This window comes from Cyanistes caeruleus, chromosome 17, assembly GCF_971803275.1.
Source record: "Cyanistes caeruleus chromosome 17, bCyaCae1.hap1.1, whole genome shotgun sequence".
NCBI classification, from domain to species: Eukaryota; Metazoa; Chordata; class Aves; order Passeriformes; family Paridae; genus Cyanistes; species Cyanistes caeruleus.
The window spans coordinates 5,227,190-5,253,575 of NC_141717.1; the positions used below are offsets into that span (position 1 = coordinate 5,227,190).

General features: G+C 41.4%; 1 long non-coding RNA gene across 2 annotated transcripts in view; it reads left to right on the forward strand.

Annotated features, from left to right (window-relative positions):
• The first annotated feature begins 1,826 nt into the window (after positions 1-1,826).
• The window catches only part of LOC147650026 (uncharacterized), a 109,025-nt gene continuing 84,465 nt past the window's right edge, over positions 1,827-26,386 (forward strand). Inside the window, exon 1 of one of the 2 annotated variants that reach the window (XR_015277269.1) lies at positions 1,827-2,899. This is a non-coding gene — a long non-coding RNA (uncharacterized LOC147650026). The remainder of the gene's footprint in view (positions 2,900-26,386) is intronic. The other variant, XR_015277270.1, reaches the window with a different exon arrangement.

Sequence of the window (26,386 nt, forward strand, 5' to 3'; positions counted from 1 at the left end):
CTGCTTATTTTCCATAGCCCCTATTTCTGTACCTTGGTATCTGTCTGGTTTTTGTCAGGCAGGATCATTCAATGAGAATATATATATGTTTCTATGTACGGAAGAAAGAGAAGAGAGAGAGAAATCAGGAGCAGGATTCTGTTTTCATACAACTCAGAATTTTCCAGTGGGACTGACAGCTACAAGACACCAGCAAGGACAGGAACTCACCAGTGCTCATTAAGCTGACTGGGCTGTTTGTCAAGAAAATGTAGACAATTATGATTTTGTGTAGTTTAAATCCATATACTTTAACCAAAAAGGCTTGGTGGGGTGTAAACACTTCTTTCACAGCATAAATCTTTTTGCTGAGAGAGATGGGAAGAGCTACTTCCTATTATCTCTATTTATTCTTCCCATGTGTGAGGCAGGGTTTTTATTTTCTTGTGTAGCACAGAGTAGTGATTGCTGTCACAACCCCTGCATTAGATCAGATGAGTTAATTCCAGGTTAGTAATTTATACACTCTAATACAAGTACTGTCCTTGGACAGTAAGAACACCTGCATTTTCTTTTTGTTATATGACACCTTAGAAAGTTACACTGCACTAAAATTTAGCAACTTCTGCTGTTGTGGGAGCAATTGTGCTCCTCTTTACTGGAGGTTTCATAAACCTATTCACTGTAACATTCTGGTTAAACTGAAGACAGCTTGTATTGATTTTCTCTTCCTCTTCTCCTCCTCCTTTTTTTTTTTTCTTTCTTTTTTTTTTCTATTTCTTGTGCTTATCCATGTGGAGGACAAAGACAGTGTCTAACTAAGTATTTTTCTCTTAATCAGGCTGAAAGAAAAGAAGGGTTTCAAGGTCAGTTACAGTGCAAGATGCTTTTTATAACCTCCATCATCTTGTCTGTTTCTTCTGCCTTGAAAAGAGAGGGTTTTTTCCATGACACCAATTACGCTACAGGCTCTCACACAGAATTCTTCCATTTGGGCTTCTATTTGCTCTCACAGAGAAGTCCCACATCTCCCCCAGTACTGTTTTGGTGATGTGAGCCTCTGACCTTTGGGAAGCTATCCTGAACTCCACGAATTCCTTCATCCCTCACTTCACTTATTACAGCTGGTGGTTACTATTTGTCTTGTGCTGTGTTAGCAAAACCCTGTGCAGATGGTGAGTATAGATTTCTTCAGTGAGGCTAAATTGGCAAAATATATAATGCAGTATCAATTGCCCTTGGTGCCCTGAATTCCTGCCTTCGTTAACTAGGCTGCAGCAACTGTTGAAGTTAATCTGTCCACTGGCTGGGGAAGGAGTGTCAGAAGAAGTGAAGATGCCTGTCTCAGGTTTTGTCCAATTTATCCTTTATTTATTTGGTGTAGTTCCTGACTGCAGTGTTATTTGAGGTGCTTGTGTGCTCTAAAGCTGTCACCCTCACAAATCCCTTACCATGTGAAGCAGCCCTGTATTCCTCATTTACACAGAAACGTTGAAGCATGATCAAGTTGCACGGTTTGATGGATTTTCCATTACATTTATGACAGAGGTATGAGAGCCCAGACCTTTTAACCAATCTGATTCTCTGCTCTCATATTTTTTCTAATTTGGGACAGAAATATGAATTCACTGTAAAAGCAGCTGAACTACTCCAGGACATTTCTGCTTTGTGCTTGTGTTCAGCTGAAGTTAATAAGAGCTTGTTGAACAGATCTTAATTTTCCCCTTTGTTGAAGGTGATAGCCTTGATTGCCTCCAGCTGTGGGGATGACAACTCTCAGGTGAGAGGATTGCATAGAGGGGTGGGGTTTGTGTGTGTTTTAAACCCCCATCTTTATCTTCCCAAGAGAGGAGGAGATTTTAAAACATTCACAGTTTGGTTATACGAATTCTTTTTTTGAGGGAAAGAACTGATACACAGTTTTCCTGATTTTTGTGCTAAGCAAAGCAGTCCTCACTACTCAGGAACACCCAGTGCTTGCAGGGATGTTTTGGAGACAGCAAAGGAGTTCCTGCTTTGTATTTCATGTTTTCATCACATCAATGAGCTCCTGTATCCAGTGGTTATCCTTTTCTTCCAAATTCAGCTTTGAGCTGATATCTGTTTATCTCTGTGTTTCTGTTGTAGGAGGCTCCTGGCAGTTTGGTTAGAAAAAGTTGAAGCTTACATCAGATGGGAAATTTAATACTTTAGTGCATTCAAAAAAGGCAATATCATAGTCTTCTTCTCTTTGTCCAGTGAACTGACATTTCAGCAACCTTATCAATATATCAAACATTACTTCTGCATGTTTAAACTCAAGCTCTAAGTGAGAGCAATGTTGTGTGAGAGGAGCATTGCAGAAGATATGGGGTCAGTCCTCCTCAGAGCTCTGCCCTAGGAGAGCCTCGCTTGCTTTCCTCTTTGTCACTTGATGATTGTGTGCTGTTTCACTCTGCTTCAGCTGTTAAAATGACATTCCAAAAGCTGTGTTCCCTCTCCTCTCTCCCAGGAGCTGCAAGTTCTGTTTGAGGCCACTCTCTGCTGCCTTAAGCACTGATTCAGAAATATCCCCATCTTAATGAGGGATCCAGCCCCTATCTGGTTTTGGGCTCTATCCTGGAGCCATCCCAGACCATGTTTCTCTCACAAGATGTCCCTGCTAATAATGAAATACGCTTTATTTTCCTTTAGCTCTTGCTTGAAGGGCTATCCTTATGTCCTCTGACATGTCTCACTTGAAAACTACTGCTCTTCATTAGAGTCAATTGTAACACCTGAAAGTTTTACCCACCTGAAGCTGTTTTATTCCATCCAGCTGTGGGCAATTAGCAAGAAGCTCTCTTAAGGAGGAGCTCCTACCTCAGGATGTGGTAGTTGCCAGCCCTGGTGCTGAGCTGCTCTTGTAGATATGCCACGGACACAGAAAAACTTCTCTAAGGTAAGAAACTCTGCTTGCTGCTGTGCTTTATTGGGTGTAGAGTGGTTGAGCCTTAAGAACAGAGTTGGGAATGAGAAAAGGGCCTGTGTGGCAGAGAAAATGATGGAAGACCACTGCTGCAAGAGCAAGTGATCAAAATGTGTGGTGAGGGGTAACAAACAGATGGGTGCCAGTCACCGGCAGCAGCGAAAGGCAACAGAGAGACCCTTCTGTTTAGTGTGATAAACAACATCTTGCCTTCATGGTGCTGTTCATCTAGTTCATACCAAAGATGTGCTGGCTCATTTCAGGAGCTGCCCAAACCCTGGCTCACAGGAGAGTTAGATTAGCCTTTAATGCTGCCCTGAGCCTGGGCTGAGCTCTGGGTACGGACTTGGCTCCAGCTCTCCTGCACTTTGTGAGGCAGAACCTGCCCAGGGTCAGAGTCAGCTGTGCCCCACGAGGGGTCCATGGGACTTGTGACTGAGCATGGAGACCTGGGCTGTCGATTCCTTTGGGCTGTTCATTGCTTTGGGTCCCTGATGTGGCTGTGTGCACCATCCCAGTCCTGGAATGTTGCTCAAAGAGATTGAATTCACAGTGAGAGGGAGGAGGAGGGAAGTGGTGGCAGGGCAGAGACAAATAGAGTTGCTGTGAGGATAAAATGAGGGGTTTCTTAAAGCTTTCTAAATACTAAACAGTATATTTATCCTAAAAAGAAAGTGAATTTCGACTCAATATTTCACTATGTGCAACTTCCTGCAATTATGATTCACACCCTATTTATGTTACTGCCATTATGATCAGAGTAAGACAGCATTTAACACAACATAGCATAGCTCTGCTGCTTAGATCAGCTGGTGGATATTTGTAATATTTGCATTCTTTGCACCACTCAGATCTAAATTCTGAGGTGAGCTTAATAAGTTATGTTTCCTTTTCCATTATTCTTGATTTCAGTAATAATAGCCAATATTTTCTGTTATAGATCTCTGCATTGCAGCGATGTTAACTATGCAGAGATAACAAGGATTAGCATGTTCAGAATTGAGCATGGGATATTAAAGTAAATTTTACTCTCAGGGCATATGCTGTTAAAGGGGAATTTTATATGGTCACTGAAAGAATAGTCTCCCTTGTTCCCAAGTTTCAGAGTTAGCTCTGGTTACTGCAGTGTGCTCTGCAATGTACTGTGCAAAAAAAAATATGTCCTCTGGTGAGGTAAAAAAGAACCATCACATTGTGTTGGTTATTAAGTATTTATTGTTGTTTTATTCCCCACAGTTTGCAGTCACAGCAATAGTTGAATGTTAGTTTACAAAGAAGCTGACTACCCCAAAGCTTGCTCAGCTCTGCAAAATGACAGAGAATAAAGCAGGTTTTTTCAAAGGCATCCCATCCCAGAGCTGCTCAGAGTCAAAATCGTGGCTTTCAGCTCTGGTGGGGTTTGTCCAGGAGTGTGGGCTCTCCTGCTGCTCTGGATGTTTTCCCCTCTGAGAGGGATTGCAGGAGCTGCAGCAGGCTGGAGCTGCATGGTGTGGCCACAGACCCCCACACCTGTGGATGTGCTGGCAGCATCCCTGCAGCCTGGGACCCTCAAACACAGCCTGACCCTTCCCACAGCTGCTCATTGAGGGGCTCAGGAAAATCTCTGATCTCCAAAGAGTGCACACAGGGTCTCTGCTGCTATTTGTGGAGGGAGTTTCTTCTGTTGCTTGAAAGCTTTAAACTGTTTTTCTTACCAAAAAAAGAAAAACCCAGAGAGGGAAGAAAAGAAGCTCTTTACCATCTGGCCATAACCTTGTACAATATGTTACATTTCAAACTGTAAGAAAATTTTTATGATCAGGTTATAATTTGTCAACTGCCTACAGATCTCTAAGTTAAAAATGTACAGTGCAGAATAAAGTTGCTCTGTATATTGTTTCCTAAGATGAGTGGAAGGAGAATGGAGGAAAAAAAGACACTTGAAAGTGTTTTAATTGCACAGGGATGTCATTGCCTCTAGCAAGAGTTCTCCTGCTTCTGTCATAAATTTTTCATATTGCCTCATGAGAGTGAAAACTGGAAACTTTACCCTCTAAGTGAAAGTCGATGAACCTCATACCAGCCTGAGATCCCAGTAGCCTTGCACTCAGGAATATTAATTTAATTAAGATCACTACAATAAATTCTGTGAGGGAACTCTCCTGGCACCTAAGGTAACTCGTGCAAAGGAGGAGGGGAGAAAACCCAGCAGAGCTGGATGTGGTGGAGGGAGGAACCGTGGTGCAATGTCTTCAGAACAGCTGCGTGCTCATCTGAAGCGACACCTCCCAAAATAGTCAGCAGAGGTTTTAGTGGGGAAAACCACACGGCCACGCAGAGCCAGATCATTTCATTTTCACTACACTGACCTGGGAAAACGTGGCAAAATGTTCTTAGGATTGCCTGTCTCCTGGGAAGCAGAGGAGCAGCAGATGTGTGGGTGCTCCCCCATCAGCCAGGACTCCTGGGGACGGAGCTGCCAGCCAGGGGCACATGGGGCGTGCAGGCTTTGGGCTGGATGTTTTAATTAGATTAGAGACTGGGATTAATTAGAGCGCTGTTACAGGAGGTGGCTGACCTGGTTCACCCAGAGCTGTGGGTGGTTGTGCCCCTTTGAAATCCTGCAGTGAGGTCACCTGAAGCTCCAGGAGGGATGACCAGCAGATACCACATGCCAATTACTGCTTTGGGTTGTTTTTTTCTCTTGAAAACGGAAGCTGAGCCACAGAATCGGTGCCACAAAACATACCAGAATGATGCAAAATTCTAGGAAAATTATAGACCAAAGTTAAGTTATTTAAGATTATTGGCCATAAGAGAAAACAGAGCTCCCTGGGAAGTTCAGTGTGAAATGATAGGCTTAATAACTGGGCTTATTGTGTGCATTAAAAGGCTGAGATTCACTTAAGTGAGTCTCTGTTGCAGGGGTTGGGCAGAGTTTGTGTGTGACCACAAAGGGATGTATGAGACTTCTGGTCTCTAATGCTAACCCCTATGCTCTATGTTCCTTTTTTAAAAAATAATTGTTAATGTGAGTAGTTACTGTTTTATTTTCTCAGAAAATTTAAAAGTATTTTATTACAAAAATTGAAAGTTTGGTACTAGGAGAAGAATAAACCAAGAAAGCAGATTTCTTTGCTCCCCAGGATTTTCTTATAAATCAGTTGCTATCGAAAGTGCTAGAAAAGGCATAATTTGCAAGCACATTCCATGCCCAGAGACCCAGCTCAACACACTGCTCTAGCTGGGCTGTGCTTTACATCCTGGAGTTTGGTCTGGGTGGTTCTTTCAGTCCTTGGTGATTTTTTAGTAGTTTATGCCTTTTCCAGTGAGCTACTGCTGGTGTGATGTACTCTCTGTGACAAATGGAGGTATCAGAGCCAGGACTGTGATGCCTCTTAGGACAAATTCTCCCCAGTGGGACCAGCCACACAGCTGGCAGGAGAAACTGAGTCTGGTGGGACAGGGAGATGTGATTTCAGGCTGCTTTCAGGCCACCTGTGAGGGGAAAAAGGATTGTGGGATTTAATAAATGAAGCCTACTTTTTTACTCCATAAAATGTTCCTTGAATATGATTTGTATTTTATTCATGAGATTTAAAAATTGAGTTGAACAACTGAGCTGACAGAGACCACACAATGGCTAAAAGGGTACTAAAAATAAAACAAGAAGGAGAAAATGGCCAGTTTTATGTCTTGAATATTTAATTTTTTAAATAATTATTATTATTTTAAATTAAGCTTGGATGTAGCATGAGTTTTTGGGGCTTTTTTTCTTGTCTGCTCCTCTCTCTGCCCTTTGCTAAATGGCATGGCTCAGTAAGATGCACAGGCTGGTGTTACTGAAGGCAGTGAAGAGCCCTTAACTGTAGTATCTGCTCCTCATATTCCTTCAGGGTTTATTTGCAAAAGGGCAGCATAGCCAAATGTGATATTTAGGCTCTGGTTCCTATTAAAAGAAAACAAATGCAGTGCTACAGCAAGGCTCGCTGGCTTCAAGGCAACCTGTGGCTACTTTAACAAGTGAAATAAAGGCACTTTCCTGGTTGTCAGATCTTATGCATGGAGATTCTAGTCAGGAGCTGCAGAGAGAAAAGATAAGTGTTTTCTTGGGTAACTTCTGAACAGGAGCTTCTTGACTTGTGGGGTGGTTGGCAACTACCCTGACCCATGTGGGTGGGTTTGCCAGCTGAGTCATGAAGGGCTTGTGAAATAACATTTTGAGCTGGATCCAAGTCAGCTTTCATTCTTCCACATGTATAAATTTCATGTATTACCCCATAATTTCTCTGAAGAACATGGATTCTTCACTGCAACTATTAATGCCTATGTAACTTTTCCTTGTATCTTTTTTTTTAACATACTCTAATAAGATTATAAGTCTATTTTAATAGGAGAAAAATTTCTGCTAAAATAAATTTCTTCTTTTTTTTTTTGCTTTGATCATATGCCTTTCTTTTTTTTGATTTTCCTCCCCCCTATGAGCTGGTATCTAGTGTCATTTTAATATTTTTAGTTTCTTATCATGCAGCAAGATAGTATGAAAAATGCTGCTGTGATCCTGAGATAGCAGTGCCATAAGGATTTTGCTTTCAACAAGAAGCAATACAATTTGTTGAAAATATGAGAGAGGACCCAAGGTCTCCAGATCATATTGGTTAATAGATTGATTCTGGTCCCAGGGGCCAATCTTATTATTCTTGTTCACTCATGGGGGTGTGAGCAGCCTGCTGAGTCAGCATACACAGGTGCTGGGCTTGCTGCTCTGCCCTCCACACATCTGGTTCTCTGTAGGATTTGAAGCTTGCCTCACTGCAAACAAGAATCTGACTTTTCTTTTTAACACAAATTCTGATAAATGTTCAAGACAGCTTTTCTAAAAAGATGCTCAAAAATGTATGCACTAGGGCTGAACTTCTGAGTGGACAAAATTGGCCATATCTTTCTTAATGCTTTTCTTTATGACTGTATTATTTGGATCAAGAAAATGGAAAAATGATCTGAATCTGGGCCTTTAGCCACAGCTGAGCCTACAAGATGAATTATTTCAGAAACAAAGAGAGGTGATTGGTTCCACTAACTGTGTTAGGTATTTTTTTTAGTTCTGCACTCTCATACTGAAGTTAAAGAACGCTGTCAGAGTGATGAGCTGCCTGCCCTGAAGGCTCTGAATGGCCCAGAACAGCCTCCCTGGGCTGTAACCACACTCTGCTCCTGCCCAGGAGCACCAGTGATGCCCAGCCTGGCCACTGGAGTGGCGAGGCCGTGGCCAGCTCTGCCCGTGGCTCTGGGGCCACATTGCAGCTCCTCTGCTCTGCTCCTTCACAGACAGAGCAGAGCCTGGCTCTTAGCCTGCTCTGGGCCAGCAGAGCACCCAGCCCTGCCCGTGGCTCTGGGCCAGCAGAGCACCCAGCCCTGCCCGTGGCTCTGGGCCAGCAGAGCACCCAGCCCTGCCCGTGGCTCTGGGCCAGCAGAGCACCCGGCCCTGCCCGTGGCTCTGGGCCAGCAGAGCACCCAGCCCTGCCCGTGGCTGCAGCCAGCTGGGGAGGGCATGGCTGGCTCAGCCTCCTCTCCGAGCTGGGCCTTGCTTAGGGAAACATCCTCGCAGTAAATGTCTGCCAGGTGTTGAAGCTTTCTCACACTGCCAGGCTCTGTGAGGAGATGAGATGTGCCAGGAGGGAGCCAGAGCCTTCTGGCAGTCACTCCTGTGCCGAGCAGTGTGTCATGGGACAAGCCAAGAGGGAAAATGTGCCATCTCTCAGCTTGACCCTTGGCACAGCACTTCCCTAGGGTGTCCTGGCTCTTCAGGGCACCCGCAGCCACGTTTTGGGTGGGTTTCACTTTCTTCTGAGGGAAGGCTGTTGGTGTGGCTGTAGAAGGGCTGTGGGACTGCCTGCCGGGAGCCCTCAGGGCTCCTTTACCCTGCTGGATGGGCAGATTTCCCTTCCCTACGAGAAACCTGCCCATTGTGGAGCACAGGGCAGGGAGATGGCCAGGCCTGGTTCATCCTGCAGCACAGGCATGGGCTGACTCAGCCTTTAAAGTAAATTCAGACCTTTGGGCTAACTGCTGTTCTGAAGGAATTTTCACAGTTTCACCTTTCTGACAGGCTCTGTGGCTCTGCTGCCCCCTCCCATTTTGCTCTTCCCCAAATGCCATTAAAAATACTAACAGAGAATCTTCCTCTCAGGTAGTCTTTATTTTTTCCCCTCATGTTGCTATTGTGTTGGCAATTCCAGCTGCAAATGTTGTGTTTGACCTTCAGTAAGGGAGCCTGGTGATTTGAATTCATTTCAAGCAGTTTTCTGACAGCAAGACTTAGCCAAAGCCCTTAAGGTTTCCCCTACAAAAGCCTCATGACAGCTTTGCTTGAGGCTTACAATGGTCAATGCAAGTGGAGGTAGTTTGTAAACCGTAAGTGGCCTTATTAACTTTCTTGCAGTACTGAAATGAAGCCCAAGCCTGTGCTAGGCTCAGTCCCAGGAGCTGAAGCAGGAGCCCCCTTACACTTCTCATGATAGCAAACCAGACTGTGGGGGATGTGGCGCTGTCGAGCCTCTCCTGACAGAACAAAGTGATGGAAGATGGGAATATTTGGAAGATATGTTAGTTAATCAGGGTTTCAACCTTTGGCTTATCCATTTATCATGCTCAGAGCCAGCCTAGTGTCAGTTTTTCTGGTCAAGCCAGGAGGTTGTGCTCTGGAATCCACCGCTGGGCTTGGCTGGGCTTGGTGCCAGTTACAGCCCCACGTCCTGTCCTGCCTGTAGCTGATGGGCTGTCCCTCTGCTTTCTTCATTCCAGTTCTGCAGCATTAGCACAGGTTTGTTGGAAGGTCCAGAGGAAAATAAACAATGCCCAGACTCATTCCTGGGTCAGGTGGTGGCACTTGGCAATTTGGCTCTAGGATCTCAAAAGACCATTGCTTATAAGACCCTGCTTATTTTCCTACTTCTTGATAGCTCCCACCTCTCTTCCCTTTTTTTCTTGAGCTCCAATGCCCGCAGATACTGAGCATGATTGTTAAAATTCTGTCTCACTAACAATAAATTAACATCTATGCCTCCTGTCATGTTTGTTACTCCCTAGAACGGAATGCACAACAACTACAAAATATCGTTTTGTCCTCAAAAAGCCACACTCCTTATAAAAGCCAGAATTTCATTCTTTGCTGCTCGGGTAGGCAGTCACAGACATAAATCCTGGTTCTAAGGTAAAGTACAGATAACCTGGAAGATGTGGCTGGAGGGCCCTCCTGGGGCTGGTCCTTTGCAGTCCCAGAGTCATTCCCAGTAGTGCACGCTGTCCCAGCAGGATGGCAGGAGCTTGTTAATGGGGTTTTGGTTGGGGTTTTGTAGTGTCATATTTTTTTCTTGCCAATCATAAAGCTATTTCAGACTGTTACAACTCTAATTGGTAAAATCCTTTTCTAATATTTGGCATAAGCTTCTACCTAACCTACACATGGGTGTCATGCTCTAAATGCCCTCATATGTCAGTTTTTCCCTTCTCAGTATTTTCAGTTTTCTTGTCCCCATTTAGGGACAATCCTCTAAACCATTAATTTTTCTCCCTTCAGAACTTGTTCTATTGTTGAATTTACCAGCTTGCAATTGCCCAACTTGCTTTTATTTTTTTGCTTTTTAAAGTCAACATTTGCTATTCTCCAGCTATACAGTAGCAATTCCAGCATCAAAAGCTTGTTTAAAATGCCCTGAAGCCAAATGAGTGACTTTGGAGGGAGCAGGCTGATCCAGCAGTTTGCAACTAATATGAGGTCAGCATTAGATCCTTTTGTCTACTGCATTTTATATATCTTCAGTCTTTTTGGGCTCACTGGAAGTTGTAGCTGTCTTCTAACGGAACTTGTACACTTTATGGTTTCATTTATTCTATTTTACACTGTTTGTAATAAAAAAATTAGGTTGGACATTTCTCTACAACAGAATATTATCATCTGAGAATATGGCTTTGTAGTATTTCCTTTCTCTTCCTTGCAATAAATCAGAAATAGGTGTAGGAATCTCTAGAGAAGAAGGGCAGTGTGGCTGACTTATCTCAGAATGTGTGTGCACATGCTGTGCACAATGTGCTCATGATTACCATTTCCTAAACATCTGACTTAGGGAAGTTATTTCTATTCAAACACCCTGCACCCATCAAATCGGGTTCAGATCTGTGTGAGCTTTCTGATTGGAGCCCATGGAAACCTCACAGGTGCTCTAGAAATGTGAAACTAAGAGTGTCAGATGGAAATCTTGGTTCAATTGACATAAAACAATCCCTCAGCTGAATGTTAAAGATTGACAGGAAAGGGGTAATGGCTGCACCTGACACGGGCAGGGATGGATGGGATACTGGGCAGGAATTGTTCCCTGGGAGGGTGGGCAGGCCCTGGCACAGGGTGCCCAGAGCAGCTGGGGCTGCCCTTGGATCCCTGGAAGTGTCCAAGGCCAGGCTGGATGGGGCTTGCAGCAGCCTGGGATGGTGGGAGGTGTCCCTGCCCATGGCAGGGGGTGGAACAAAATCATCTTCAGGATGCCTTCCAACCCAGATTATTCTGTGTTTTTGTGCAAATCTGGCAAGGCTTTTTAAGGCTTTACCTTGTGTGGCTTGACAGGGTGTCTTTTGGTATCTTATTGCCCGAGTTATAGGGTTCAGGTGGGATACTCCTTTTATTTCTTCTCTATTTTTTTGGAAGTTCATGTGCGGTCATACAACTGCAGCAAAAAGTGTTATGTGAAACTGTTGAATTATGAAGCCCAAATTGGATTAGATCTGAACTTTCTACCAGAAAGTTCACTTAAGGAATCATTTTGTCTTCAGTGGAGTGTCGTCCCACAGGCCTGAATGCTGACTTTGTGCTTCCTTTCATCTTGCTCATATGTCCAAAGATAAATTTGATTTGTGCACTTCATGTGATTATGGCAAAGTAATGGTTGTGCCACCTATAATAACAAATTGGAGACTGCAAATATACTTAACATGATAAAATATTTACTGTTCAAAATTTTAAGGAAATTAACACTGCTTTAGTGCTCTCAAAGAAATATTTTTGTTGTTGAAACTAAGTGGATAAATTGCTTAAGGCACCACATGCTTAGAGACTCAAGGCTAATGGAATAGAGTTTTGTAGTGTTTCTCTAGCTGGTAGAATTAATTTAGAGAAAGCTTTTAAGAGGCATGCTTCATGTAGTGTGGCTCCCTCAGCTTTGGGGGTTTTGGGGTTTGCTTTTTGGGCAGCATGTGTTGTGGGGTTTTTGTGAAAAACCGAGATGTTTTCAGAGTTCCTATAACGTTCTTCTAAGCACAGTGGAATTTACTATAAAATTGCATTCATTTCTGGGAAGGAAATTATTTACCAGTATACTAGATTGTAGAAGCTTTCAGTGGAGGAAGGAAATGCTTACTGGTGCTCTCTGTTGAAAAAAGAAACTCTAAGTTAATTTAATTAGGACTTGAGGATTTTGAGCTGATGCATGTGTGTGACAAAATCATGACCTGTATATGTGAATTTTTATTTCTTTATTTTGGGTGACTGAGTCTGGAACTGACTCTGAGCTTGTGACATAATTAGTACAATAGTGCAAATCAGCCATTTTTGAAAAGAGTAATTTACTCCATATGCAGCTTCTCAGCAAGAGCCCTCATTAATCAAAGAAGGCCATGTACATCAAAGTGTTCCTTGCTTGCTACAACAACATCCATCATACAGCTAGTAAATGTGCTGTGGCAGGGTTTGATAAATATAATGCCTTTGATGTGCTGATAATTCTGTGTATTGGCATGCTGCTGCCTGGAACTCCCTGGGTATGCACAAAACTCTCAACCAGCCCAGCTCTCTGCCCCAAAATTGTACCTGGGCTCACCCAAACTCTCTGAAAAGCCAGCTGCATGTGAAGGAGGACTTGAGCGTGTTTTCTGTCGCTTATGATTCAACTGGGCCAATTTTTATCATCTCTTTATTTTTAATCTATGTTCCCAGATGCTACGAAATTCCTTTGTGGCTCTCTTTATGTATAGATACAGCTTTATCTGACTAGAGCTTCTGTTTGTTGAGGCACTTGTATTTAACGTGGTTTATTCCTTCTTTTGTATGAATGTACAGTAGAGATTTAGTGTAGAACTTGTAAGAGATCTATGATATGGGAAGATAAAGAACAGGGTGGTAGAGGTTGGAGGGGGCATGGTCTTATGGTAAAATATCAGAAATTATCTTTGTTAGATGAAAGGGAAGTTGATTTTAGGAGCTCAGTCCTTCAGGCACTCAGAACTTGATCCAGGTGTTTGTATTAATTCACTGCCCTCTCTGCAGTTTCTCTACTGCCAGAGTGAGTGACTGAAAACTCATCTTCAGCAAATAACAAAAATGATTACATATGAACATTTCTGACATGTCAGAGAGGAAAGTAAAAAAGGGAGCTCCTTTTTTTACTCTGTTTAATGCAAACAGTGGTGTTTCAGCTCTGACTCCATAAAGAACAGCAGCTGTGCACTGAAAAGCAATCCTGGAGCATTTCAGTTACACTGTTTACTGAATTGTACTTTAATTGATTTATTGAATTATAGTTTAATGAAAGGACAAATTACAAACTGGGAATTTTTACCCTAACTGTGTTATAGATACAATATGCCAAGTCTTTGTTTCTTTTGCTTCCTCCAAAGCTGCTGAAGCTTGCTTTCAACTGCTGCTCACATTCTTTTTCCAAGAGGGGGGCATGAAAGCAAGGCAGGAAAAAGACTTGGAGAGGAGTCTGTGCCCCCTGGGTGTAGCAGAGCCCCTCAGCAGCTGCCACTTCAGCCTGTGGTTCAGGAGAACATCTGCCAGCCTTCCCTGCCCACCATATGTGATTTGTGGGGCTTACAGGATCGGTAAGTGCAGCTCCCAAAGCCCTCTGCTGTCACTTTGTGGCTGCCTGGGGCTGGGGTGGCCCTTCAGTGGCAAAGCAGGGCAGGTGTCACCTGCCAGAGCCACAGCTGATTTCACTTGCTGGTGAGGTGTCTGAAAAGAAGGAGGTGGGGAAGGAGTGGAAGGATGTTTCAATACAAGACCAAACTGCTCTTCTGAGATGTTTGACAAATTTTCCTGGCACTTCTTGGGGCAGAGTTTGAGCCTCAGGGATCTAGTGGTGACTGCTGGAGAGGAGGGGAAAGGAGACCAACAGATGAACAGGACTTTGTGTTATCAGTGAGCCTGGTGGAGGGTGCCTGGGGGTTCCTGTGGGGAGAGAGCTCTCTGACTCCATGGCCATGTCATAGTGAGGGGAGAGAAATCCCAAACAAAGCCTTGTACTCTCCTTGTTCTCATGTTTGGCTCAGCAGGTACCACCCTGCTGTGGGAGGGTGAGGCCAGGGAACACATGGGAGCTTCCTAGACAATCTCAATTACTGTGCTAGGTGTGCTGAGCAACCGTGGGCTTTGTCATTCTTAACACTTGGGTCACTTCAGTCATCCTCTAAATGTGGCATTTGTTGTTTCTGAGAGCTTGCAGCAGCGAAGTATGTGGTACATAAGTACCCAGAAAATGTTGAGGAGTCTGCTTCTTCTGTAATTATTTTGTTTTGTTGGTTTTTTTTAAGGTTAAGTGACAATTGAGATATATTTGCTTGTGTAGCCTATAGCACAACAATTATTTCCTAGGAAAGTAAAACTTAAAGTGAGATATTCTAAAGGAGACTTCTCTGGAACATACTCAAATTAAACTCCAGGCGAGCAAAGAAATACATTTTGAGGGAAGGAGATGTGTTGATGGAGAAGGATAATCTGAATTAGTTTGTAGCCTGTGAGTTGCTGGCTGTGTGCTTACTGCTTGCAAAGCACCAACGCTGATGCTGTGAATCCTGCATTTTGTAAGGTTGAATATGCATTTTTGATGTGCAAAGAAAAACTGAGCAATGTGCTGTTTGCATTATTGCTTCTCTGTAAGCTAGCTCTGCAATTAAAGAGATTATTAAAGTAATTAAAATAGTCAGAATGGAAATTCTCTGGGTTTTTCTCTTGTTTCTCTTTCTTGGATACTAACTGTGATACTGAACTTTTACTGGCAACTGAGGGAACTCTGAGATTTTTGGCTTCTCCTGCACCATGTCTCTATAGATAACTGACTAAAGGCATCTCTCCTGTACCACTATACTGTATAAAAGAAATTAGTCACTACAGCTGTAGCCTATGTGTAAAGGATTACCAATGCTAAATGCTGCAGTAATAGGTAGTTTGGATAGAAAAAAGGAATTAAATTGTATGTACAAGGTGAGTAAAACCCAGCTCTCCCAGACATGCAAATCAGCTGAACAGTCTCTGCTTTGTGTGAACAGGATCAAAAGAACCTGAAACTTTACCAGCTCCTACTCATATAATCACAAATGAAATTAAATTTGCTTTTATCAGCTCTGTTCTGATGGCTGAGATGCTGAGGTTTGTTCATGATGACAGAGTAGCTTAAAAATCATCCAAGAAACACCTCTCTTCCCTTTTCCCATCCATCCCTTCCCATATGCTTTATAAGTACCTTCCTGAGTGGCATCCTAATTTTGAATAAAACAAAGAAAATCCAGATCCTTTTTTCCTTAGGCAGAGTATCTGAAGCTGTGGCTTGATCTTTTGTCCTTCCACATAAAGCTATGGAATGACAATTGCCCTAAAGCCAGTAATATGCACATTAAAAAGGTATTGTTTTGAAACTGTGCAAATCTGGAGAAAGCTAGGTTATTCCATTAAAGTGGCTACCCTAAACCATGATAAAGGAAAAACGTTCCAGATTACCTTTTCTCTTTCTAATGAAGTCTAAATGTATGGAAATTTAATTCTACTCTGTCAATCATCCAGTTTAAACAAAGCCCAAAGTCTTAGATTTTGAAACCCTGAGGAGCCACAAAATTGTAGCCATCTAAATTGTTTGATGCTGTCAGTGCCTCTGCTTTATCCCAGCTCTTGGTAACTTCTGATACCAAGAGAACAATCTCATAAAAGCCAGGAGAGCAGGTGGATTCAGTTAAGTGAAAATGTCACATAAACTTGCACATTGTGGCTAAGATTTTCAAATGTGACAGGTGTTTTTCTTATTCATTATCTCATTTTCTTATTAATTATCTCATCTACAACAGCTTGATTAGTAGATATAGCCAGGATATCCTCAGGAGCTGAGTGTCTCTCAGGATGTGACCTAGAGCATGTAGACAAGAGATGGGTCCTTCTAAATCAGTTGTTTAATTTTGATAATCCTTGTTTGGCTGTCTTACCCTGTTCTGCCATATTCCTGCTAGGGACTGTGTCATGTTTCTTTAGAGAGCAGGCAAAATGTATGTCACATGTTGGAAAAGTGGCCTTTATCCTGCCTTCTCCCAGTCTGAAGAGAGAATAAATAGTTTGTGGTGAGGAGCCAACCAGCTGTGGGAAACATGGATTTTCAGGGAAACGTCAGTGTGACAGGGTATGGCCTTACAGTGCTAACCATGTTTCTTGCTACTGCAGTAGCACAGGGTAAAAGATCCACTAAAAATTGTCTTTTATTGTATTTGAGCCTCAGGTATCCTACACATAGAGTGACAGCAATGGAAAATACAAGAGAATGTGGTTGTTGTTCTTTACTAATTTGAATCTGTCAGTAGTGATTTCCCTGAACCTGAAACAAGGAAAATACTGATAAAAGCTTTTCCTTTGAGTGACATGGCAGCACCCTGATTTTTTTTATTGTATTTTTCATTTTTTTTTCCTTTTTTTAGATGATGAATATTTTATCATGGTCTGTGTATAACACAACAAATGCTATTTCAGCACATTTAGTCTGGCTGTTCAGTGCCAGGTTCTGGAGATGTCAGACAGTTGCAAACTTCTGCTGTAGGAAGTGTAAGAAAAACATTGATTATTATTAATTACCTGCTTTATGGGCAGAATGCATATGATGATACTTACAATGAATTTTTTCTCTTTCTAGTTTTGGCACTCCCCATCCACAACACATGTATTGCCTGAGAGGGTCTGTCAGGAAAATACAACAGCCCTTTACCTTGTCAAATGGGAAGTATTCCCAGTTGAAAGGCACTGGGGTAGGATGAACTCCAAGTGAAAAATTATTTATCAGAATTATCAGTTTTCCAGTGATTTTTGCCTGGGCCTCAGCACTGCTTCCTTCCTCGCTCTGCTCCTGCTGACCTCCCACTTGCTCATGTAAACAAAATCTAAATCCATGCGTGAAAATCTAGGATTGCATCTAATTAGTCCTTTAGTATCTCTGAAACTGAGATAAGGCAAAACTGGGCAGAGGTGAAAGGGTCTTGTAAATCCTCTGCTTTAGTCTGGGCAACATGCATTAGAGCAGGGAAAATTCAGTACAGTTCAGGCCTTGCTTGCATCTCCACAGTGTATCTTTTAGAAGTAGGATGATGTTTTAAAATATAGAGGGGAAAATAAATGGCATGAAATGTGCTAGAGGATAATAATCTCAGAAAATATTAAAATACCAACAGTATTTGTCCAACTGTAACTGTCGACTTTTTTGCCAAATTACTTTACACTGGCATGAATTTACAGAGCAGGAGACCAAAGTTTATGGCTCATTAACAATAACTGTTGTACACCTACACTGTAATTCCTCAAAATGTATTTTCTCCTTTAGTACTGTGTGGAATGACAGTAATTACAGAAACTAATTGAATGAGAGAGTCATAACTCTAAAAGTCATAGTACTCATTTCAAAATGCTTTATTTCCTGAAATAAACAATCTTTACGGAGTGAACAGATATAACATCTCTTTAAGTTTATTAAACTCATTAAATATCCTTAAATATGTTGAAAAGTGTATGCTGTGCTTTTAATAGAGGGTATAGATACATGCAAGTATGACATCCATAAAAATTATAATCCTTAAAATGAAATTTCAGTGAAGCAATTTGTCTCAAAAGTTTGTCTTACCACAGCTAGTTGAAAATAGGCTAAGTTTTCAGAATTTAATAGCAAAAGTTTGTTGCAAAATGAAATCCCTGGTTTCATCCTTGTGGCATCCTCACCCCAGTGGAAGTTTCAGTAATTGCATGGTCAAAACAAACCAATCCCTCCTCTTTAATGCAGAGCTGACCTCCCCCAGTGTTTTTCCCTTCCAATGCAGGCTGGGGGGGAAGCTCCAAGTTCTGAAAACTTGGATACACCGGGGTCAGACCCACTCCCTGGTCTCACAGTGGTCCATGGAAATATCCACAGTATGGGGGATGTTTTGGGATTGGAAGGTGGAGAGGATGCCTGGGCTTGGGGCAGAGCTGGGCCCTTCTCCTGCTCATGCTGCATCTTTGGGAGAAACTGAGCCCTTAATTTCGGTTTATTGTCATGATGTGGAGGCCCCTTCAGGAAAAACACCCAATCCTTCTTGTGCCTTGCAAGGGAGATGGCTGCAGGGAGGAGGTGAAGATGCAACACACATGAAATGAAAACACGAGGAGGACTGTGAAGGAACTCGTGCACAAGTGGGGTCTGTGGGGCCCTGGGGTCCCTGGCCAAAGGTGAGCCTGAGACAGAGCATTGCTCTGCAAGTGCATGGCTGGGTCCACCTTCACCCCAGATTATATTCAAAAACTTGGTTTTTAAGTGATTTTTCTACTGAAGAAACTTGGCTGTACATCAGGTAATCCTCTTTTCTTTGTTTAGGGTTTTTTTGTTAATTTGGTTTTTTTCTGGTTTGCTTTGCATTTTCTGTTGTCTGGTTGGTTTTTTTTAATTGCTGAGTGCAGCTTTTAATGGACAGTGATGGCTTATTTGTAGGACTCGGTAATAATTTCAAAAATTCAGGTTTCTAGGTGGTGTTTCCAATATAATTTGAAGATGTTATACAGGAATTAAAATTCATGTTAGTTGATAAGATGTGGTTTAATGGCAATGCACTACTGAAGAACAGTGTAATACATCACACTGTTACTCTATTGATGTATTACATTACACACCAATGGAATATGTAAGCAATGTAAACATAACATTTACCTGTAGTGCAGTCCTGCACTTCTCATTGCTGCTGTAGTGTGCTCAGTGGCTTTTTAAAAACCTTTATTGTTTTCCAAGGTTTCAGTCTGGTTTCTCTATTCTTACAAGAGCACTGTCTTCAGTAAACAGGAGCCCACGTTTAAAACAAAAGAGAAAACAAATATTTTTATCTACAGTTATCTGTTTTGCTCCATTTTGTAAATTGTTTATTTATTAAAGTAATAATGTGAATTTCCTCCTGGTGGAGAGTCCTTTAACACTAACTCTTTTATTTGTGGAATTGCTTTCCCTGACACTGATGCTGACAATCTTCATCAACATTCATGCAGTGTGTCATATAAACCAAGGTGATAAATGTTCTCTTGCACTCCAGGGTGTTACACGTGCAACCATTTTTCTCCATTTTCCTTTCTTTTAGCAGTCCCTGTTTCGCTGGACTGCAGAAACCTAATTGTAGTATCTTCTGCTCTCTTAAACAAGCTCATTTTTCTCCAACCCAACCCATCAGAGATGCTGTCAATCAATGAGAAACCTGTCACACAGAGATCAGGGTGGCAAAGGGCTCCAGTGTTTAGGTTCTTCATAGGAAATGCTTTAAACCATTTTGTGCTAAAACCTAGATTTCTCTATTTGCAGTCTTATCAAATAAATCCTAAATTATCTGCTCTATCTCTTTGACAACAAATTTAAACAACACAAATAAATGCTAAGAATAGGACTGTGTAGCACAAGAATAAAATCCAAGACTAAGATGGTATTTCCTCCTAATAATTTGGAATATGGACGATTTCCCTGTCTCATCACAAGTGACTATAATGGAATCTAATAACCATTGGAAATTATATTACTCTGCACTCTCCCTGTATCTAAGGGAGACAGAAACCTGAAAGCAAGTGGATGGGTCAAAATAGGGTGACTTTGACTCAAACTCATTGGCTACAAGTATTCATTATAAACAAAATCTGTCAAATCTTTTCACTAATAAGGGTGTAGATCTTATTACAGCCTCAGGACAGTAATAACTTATTCTCTGACATATTATGTGAATTTTATGTGCCTACTCTATAAAAAGTGCACAGTTTCCATAGCAATTTTGATACTTCTATGATACATGATGTGACAGCATGTACCATTTTTCCTCCTTCCATGATAAATTGTCCCCACCACTCACCCACTAGATTGCTGCTAGAAATCAGAATATCATTTTGATGTCGCTGAAAACTAATATTAATAATTAGGCTTAGATGTTTGCTCTGGCAAGAATAACTTCTTTATTATTATTTCACTGCTTCATTACTTAGGTTAACAATTTTGAAACCATAAATCAAGGATGATAAGGTGAAGTCCAAGAATTGGTTTAAAAAAAACAGGGATAATCCCAAACTTACAGGAGGATGAGGTCCCATATTTTTGGTTGGGTTTTAAACAGACTTCTTAAAATATTTTTTCATTGTTCTTGCCCTGAAGTTCATGAAAACTGGTTTAGTTTCTGGTTTGGGGAAAAGCACAAAGCTCACATGGGCTCAATGAGACCTTAGGAAGGTTAATTTAATTTCCCATGTCTCAATTTACCCATTTGAAAATTTTCTGCTTGCAATTATTCTCCTTGGAAGGGGCTCTGTTGCTAAAGCTTTTTAGCTGTAAGACATGAACATTTTTTAAGTTTGGGGTTGCTTTGTGTGGTGACTTTAGCTACAGCACTTTTGTAGCTGTATCATTTCGAGCAGAATGGAAAGTCAATTACCAGAGGAGTTCAGGGAAAAGCTGACCCAAAGGGCATCTGAATCCCAAAATAATGTGTGGGACTGCAGGAAGGTACCAAAGGTGATCAGGAATCGTGCACCTACCGTGTGCAGGGCTCAGTTTCTTCTCCTGTACAGCAGATTTTAACACATGTTCACTGCTGTCTGTGTTGGTACCTGATGGTGTTCTGGAGAGATCAGTGTTTGCTTGTAGTAGATCAAATTAAGGGATAAAATTTGGTTTTGTTTAAAAATCTCATTGTGTGATGTTATTAAATGATACAGTATAGAAGGTACATTGATTTACAGGTGTAACATGCTGTTGTGTCAGAGTTCTATTGCTTTCTGTTAAATATATTTCCATTGAAGGTTACTCATTCTGCATAAATATGTGGATTAATTTGTAGGGAACTTTAGATTTATGTTGCTTTTTATGTGCCAAAAAGTGTTGTTCCACAGTGCATGCCAGTAATGCTGGTTTACATTGGGTTTTGCATTAAAAAAAAAAAAAAGTTGATTGTCTCTTGTTTACTGTTGTATTGCTTTTATGGAAATGTCACAAAATAGAATCCAGTTTTATTCTGATAGGCTTACACAAGCTCAAATTTATGAGAAGTGGAACAGGTGGAACTTGTCACCATTATTACTGCTTTTATTATAGTTGCAAATACTGTCTTTATTATTTTTCAGTAGAATAAATGCTCCTAGCAAAACCAATTTAACATGACCTTGTTATTCCACAGTCCTAACTAGCTAAATGTATTTTGGGGTTTCAACTACTGATATTTCAGTTTCCTGGCAGCCTAGAGAAAGCTGTTGAAAAGCTTGGCAATTCTCCATTAAGCAGAAAAAGAAGGTAAAATTGAGCATTGGAAAGGCAGTTTATATGTAACTTTTGAAAATGTCCCTCAGTTCTTGTTCAGTTATTTGTAACTTTTATGGAGATAGTGGGGTGGCATTATTATTATTAATTATAATATGGAAGAGCTGTCTGACTGCTGATGGTGTGGGTTTGAGCTCTTGAAGGGCTTTTCCATTGGCACAGGGCAAGGCTGGAGGAGAGGCCAGGCCAAGGACAGTGACAGAGGAATGCTCCCATTTACAAACCTGGCACATAGACACAGCCCAAGGGCTGGTCTGAGGTGCTGCTGACCCTTCAGAGGAGGTCTTGGAGAACACTGGGAGCAGCTGGAGAGTGCAGGAATTTTGGGGAGGAGGGCATGCATGCCAAACAGGTCGTCTGGCCTATCCCCTGGCACAACTTGAAACTCCTGTGTGCTGATAACCAACTGTTTCAATTGATTCAGTTGATTTGGTTCTGGCTGGCATCATAACAATGTAAATCCTGTGAAAAGACCTGGCTTCTGTTTGCTCTTCCTTCACTTATGGATTTTGGTTTTGCTGGGATTGCTGACCAATACTGTTTTCACTAAAATTTAATCTGTCATCTCTTGCTAGCAAAAGCTACCTCAAGCTTCACCTGCAATGCCCTGTTCACACTGTAGTCTCTCCCAGCATATGTGCTGCTCTGGTGACGAGTTTCTTCCTCTATACCCTTTGCCAATACAGCTCAAAGGAACAAGAAATTGTCTGACAACAGCTCCTGTTATCTGAGGAAAAGCTCACCCAGGCAGACGAGGCAGGGGAACTTGACAGAGCCATGTTGATGCCAAATGGGAATTCCCAAGCACTGATTTTTTAAATAGGAGGGCAACATGTGTATGATTGGTGTTGATTTTTACCATTTTTTCTGATTTTTTCTGAATCCTTTGGCTCCCTGCTCTGTCTGCAGTGCTTGCATCTGCCCCAGCACTGCAATAACTGCCAGTGCACAGAGCTGTACAAACCAGGTGGTTATTTAGCAGATTTAGTAAAGATCCCATTTGTTATTAAATGGAGCCTTATTGGCACATTCATCAGTGTTTTTTTCCTGTATGTAAAATTCCAGTTTGCCATGATCAAGTTCAGTCGGGTGTTTGGCTTAAGTGGGAAACTGCTGAAAAGTTTTGAAGGAAAAGTAGTTTGAACAAAGGAAGTGCAATTTCATGGAAGTCAAACTGTGTTCTGCATTCATTAGATTCAGATTTGTTTTAATACTGTAATTTCTATCTTCAAACGGTTAGAAACCCAAGAATTCATTTTGCTTATAGAACTTTTATGGATTAGATACATCCACTTAATTATCTTGGTAGTCTTCAGTTCTGTGTAACAATGAATTTTATCTGCAGCTATTACGAAATGACAAATCAGAAGTGACAAGTATTGATCAAATATTTTCAGCAATCAAATTTTTTCAAGCCAAACTTAAATGTGAAAACTGAAATGTTTTTCTGGATCCCATCTCTTTTCAATAAGTTTTTCTATGGAGGAAACTCTAAAGATTGCATGAGGTCTATTTTTGTTATGATTAATTGCATTTTGACTTTTTTGTAAAGTGAAATCAATACAAATACCTTACAAATCATTATAATATCATTGAGTGTGCTACATATAAACCAAATTATATACATGTAGATCAGGGAACTGCAGAGTAATAACAAACCCAAACAAATAACTGTAAAGTAACAGCCTGGTAGAGATCTCGCATAAACCAGCATGTTTCATTGACAAAGCAATATATTTGGTAGACAAAATAATATGTAACTCTAATGAGGTGTTTAAATTTCAGTCCATGTTTCACCTTGTAGTATTTCTATTTTATGAATGAACAGAACCATTAAATTAAAAATGAAATGAGGTGGTAAATCATTGATTCTGTTGTATGTGAAGTTGTCGTATGCCTCTGGATTTTTCTAAAAGGGAAAAAAAAAAGCCCCTTACAAAGCTGTTCTACAAGTGTTGCCTTCTGCTTGGCTATTTTCCATTTATTTAACTAAAGCCTCAATCCTTCCTTAAGTTCTGCTCTCTTGGTAATTAATAACAAAAAGTTAGGCACTCTCAGCACAGTTTAGTTCAATGGTCAGGCAGCTCAAACTGCTGGAGCATCGCTTGTCTCGTGGCTTTGTTAATGCTGGCTCTTGCTGGTATTCCAGAAATCTCCTATAGTTTGCCTTGTAACTGTCCCCACTTTTTCAAGGATTCAGGCTGCTTTAGAACTATCAGAATTTCAATTTTGCAGTATTAGGCAGATGTTGATTTGTAATTAGCCCATCAGTGTGTTGCTTCCCTTGCAAAAATCCCTGTTGGCGCTGGCAGTTTGCTCTGCTGAGCAGCACTGGCAGTGTGGTCCCTGTTCTCAGGATGCTCATCTCCCTGCCAGGGCTGGTTCTCAAACCATCTCATCCCAGCAGCCCAGCCCTCCCTGCAAACTGGGTGCTGTGCTGTTGAGTTCTGCAGGGCTTTAAGGGCATAGTGCCTTGAGTCTGGTGTCAAGAAGTGTCTGTGGCCTTGTTCTTGCTGTGTCCATTCAGAAGGAGCACTAAAAGGGAAAATCCACATAATTCTATTCATAGTTGTATTGAAACCTTTAGGCTTCATGATGATCAGAATTTCAGGGAGGCATAGCATGGCAGAAGAAATTCCTAAGGCCCAGGCTCAATAACTGTCTCTGTACCTATTTCCTCAGATCCCTACTTTTAAACACTTCAGTTTCAGCACTTGAAAGATAATGTACAGGATCCTGTTACAGCAGGTGACGCTGACAGGAAAAGGCAGCATGACATCTCTTTGGGTGACTGATAGTTTCTCTGGGCAAGCTGCCATAACTCTTTAGGAGCTCCCCTCCAACCTTCAAATCTGTATGTGTTGCTGGAGTCCATGTCTTCAAAACATCTCTTAAATCAAACATTCTGTCAAAGAACCAAGAAGTTAAATCAAGAAACACCTACTTCCTCCCTGGAAAGTGATCATGCTCTTCGTCTTTGCAATGGCCCCAGGTGAAAATCATTGTGAGAAAAGTGTGAGTCCTAACAAGATTGTTATTGCACCTGGATTAGTTCTCTGTCTTCCAGTTTAGCTCAGAGCTGCTCAGTGGCCTCCAACAGATCACACAAATCATTCCATCCAGGTAATTGCTCTTTTTCAGCCCTTAGAATAAAGACACAACAGTTCTGTACAATTCTCACTTTCATGACATTTAAAGACTTCTTTAGGGTCAGCAGCCACAGCAGTGAGAGTATTCCTATGAATTGTGATGGCCCCAAAGTCTCAAACTGGTACCTTTAATAAAACTGAAACAAATGCTCCCATCTGTCTTGGGAAAATTTTTCATGGGCACCAGGCATGAAAACCAAGCCCTCTTTCTACCATCTAATTCCAGCAGTCCAGGCCTCTCCAAGTAACTTCTGTAGCTGGGTCAGTCTGTGCAGTAGTACAGCCCATGGAGTGGGAGAATTCACAATTGAAATAGCAACTGCCTGACAAACTTCATGGAGGGGTCAGAACATCCAAGTTTTTCTTCTTTTTTTCCTAAAATCAACTGGCCTAATAGAAGGTTATTACCTTTCTCCAGGCTCTTGAACACTGAGGGTTGTTGTGTCACTGATAAATGAAACTATTGGAAATGTGCTTGATAAAACATGTGGTAAGGATTTCAGTGAATTAACTTTTACATTTGTGGGTCTGTGGTTACATTTCAGTTTCCCAAAGCTCACAATATATTTGTGTTCCCTTTCTCTGAGCATCAAGGCCTGAGTTTTCATGTCAATATTCTGGTTTTGCTGTCCAGATTCTCAAGTCCAAAGTTGTAGAAGAGAACTGACTTTGCCGCAACAAATCAAGTTCTCTTAAATGCCTGCAGCACTCTGGGAAACTTGAGCCTGAAACAATAAATCTTTCCTGAAACAGAGTGATCTGTGAGTAAGTTAGCACTGTGTACTTTGTTGTAAAAATATATGTTGGGTACATAAGACTTGGCAGTTTTGTTCTTTCTTTTCCAGATTGCATGATCTTTGCACTTTGCTGTCACACAAAGATCTTCAAATATGCACATGCTAAATGATATATTCTATCCAAATACATTGCAGAGAGAATTGTGTAATTTACTTGCCCTTTGTATCTAAGCAGTCCATGAAGAGAGAATAATTTGCTGTGGAGAAATAACAGGTAATTTTGAGTTACAAAGGCAGGAAAGGCTCTTTTGCAAGTGCTCATGAACAGAAAATGACAAGATCTGTTGAAAAATCTTCTTTGCTTTTGTTTAATATTGAAAAATGTTGGTTGTCCTGAGTTGGTAAACTTACCAAACTCATTTCTGACAGCTTTGTCCCTTTGCCATGGTCCTCAAAGTCTTAGAAGTATGAAAACAGTAAAAAGCAGAGACAGCAAGGTAGTTAATCGTGTTCCAAATGTAGACATGGTTAGGGTTCTTAATTTTTAACATATATACATTGTTCTAGGAACACACTGAAAATGTGTCACTCTGAGGTTTGTGTGCATACAGCTGGCCTTGAATTCTGTAGCAGCCCAGCACAGAAATGGCCCATGGCCCTTCTGTGGAAGGAGCACCACTGTCTCCTGCACCTCCAAGGCTCGCCAGTGGTGAGATGTGACCTGGACTAGCCAAAAGGGGATGCTGAATTACCCTTTCCTGGTCATTTTTTTTCCACTGGAGGTCTCTTAAAGATGTTTTTCCTCCACTGGCTGAGAAATGTTTTGTGAGCCTGTGAAGAACCTCTGAAATGCATAATGATGAGGTTAGAAAAAAAAAAAATGAGGTTGTTACGATGATGGCTGTTGAAAATTTATGAGACCCACTTTGTACCAGCAAAACAAACCCAGCTGCCTCCTGCCTGTCTGCAAGAAAAACGTCCTTTTATTAGAAAAAAACCCCA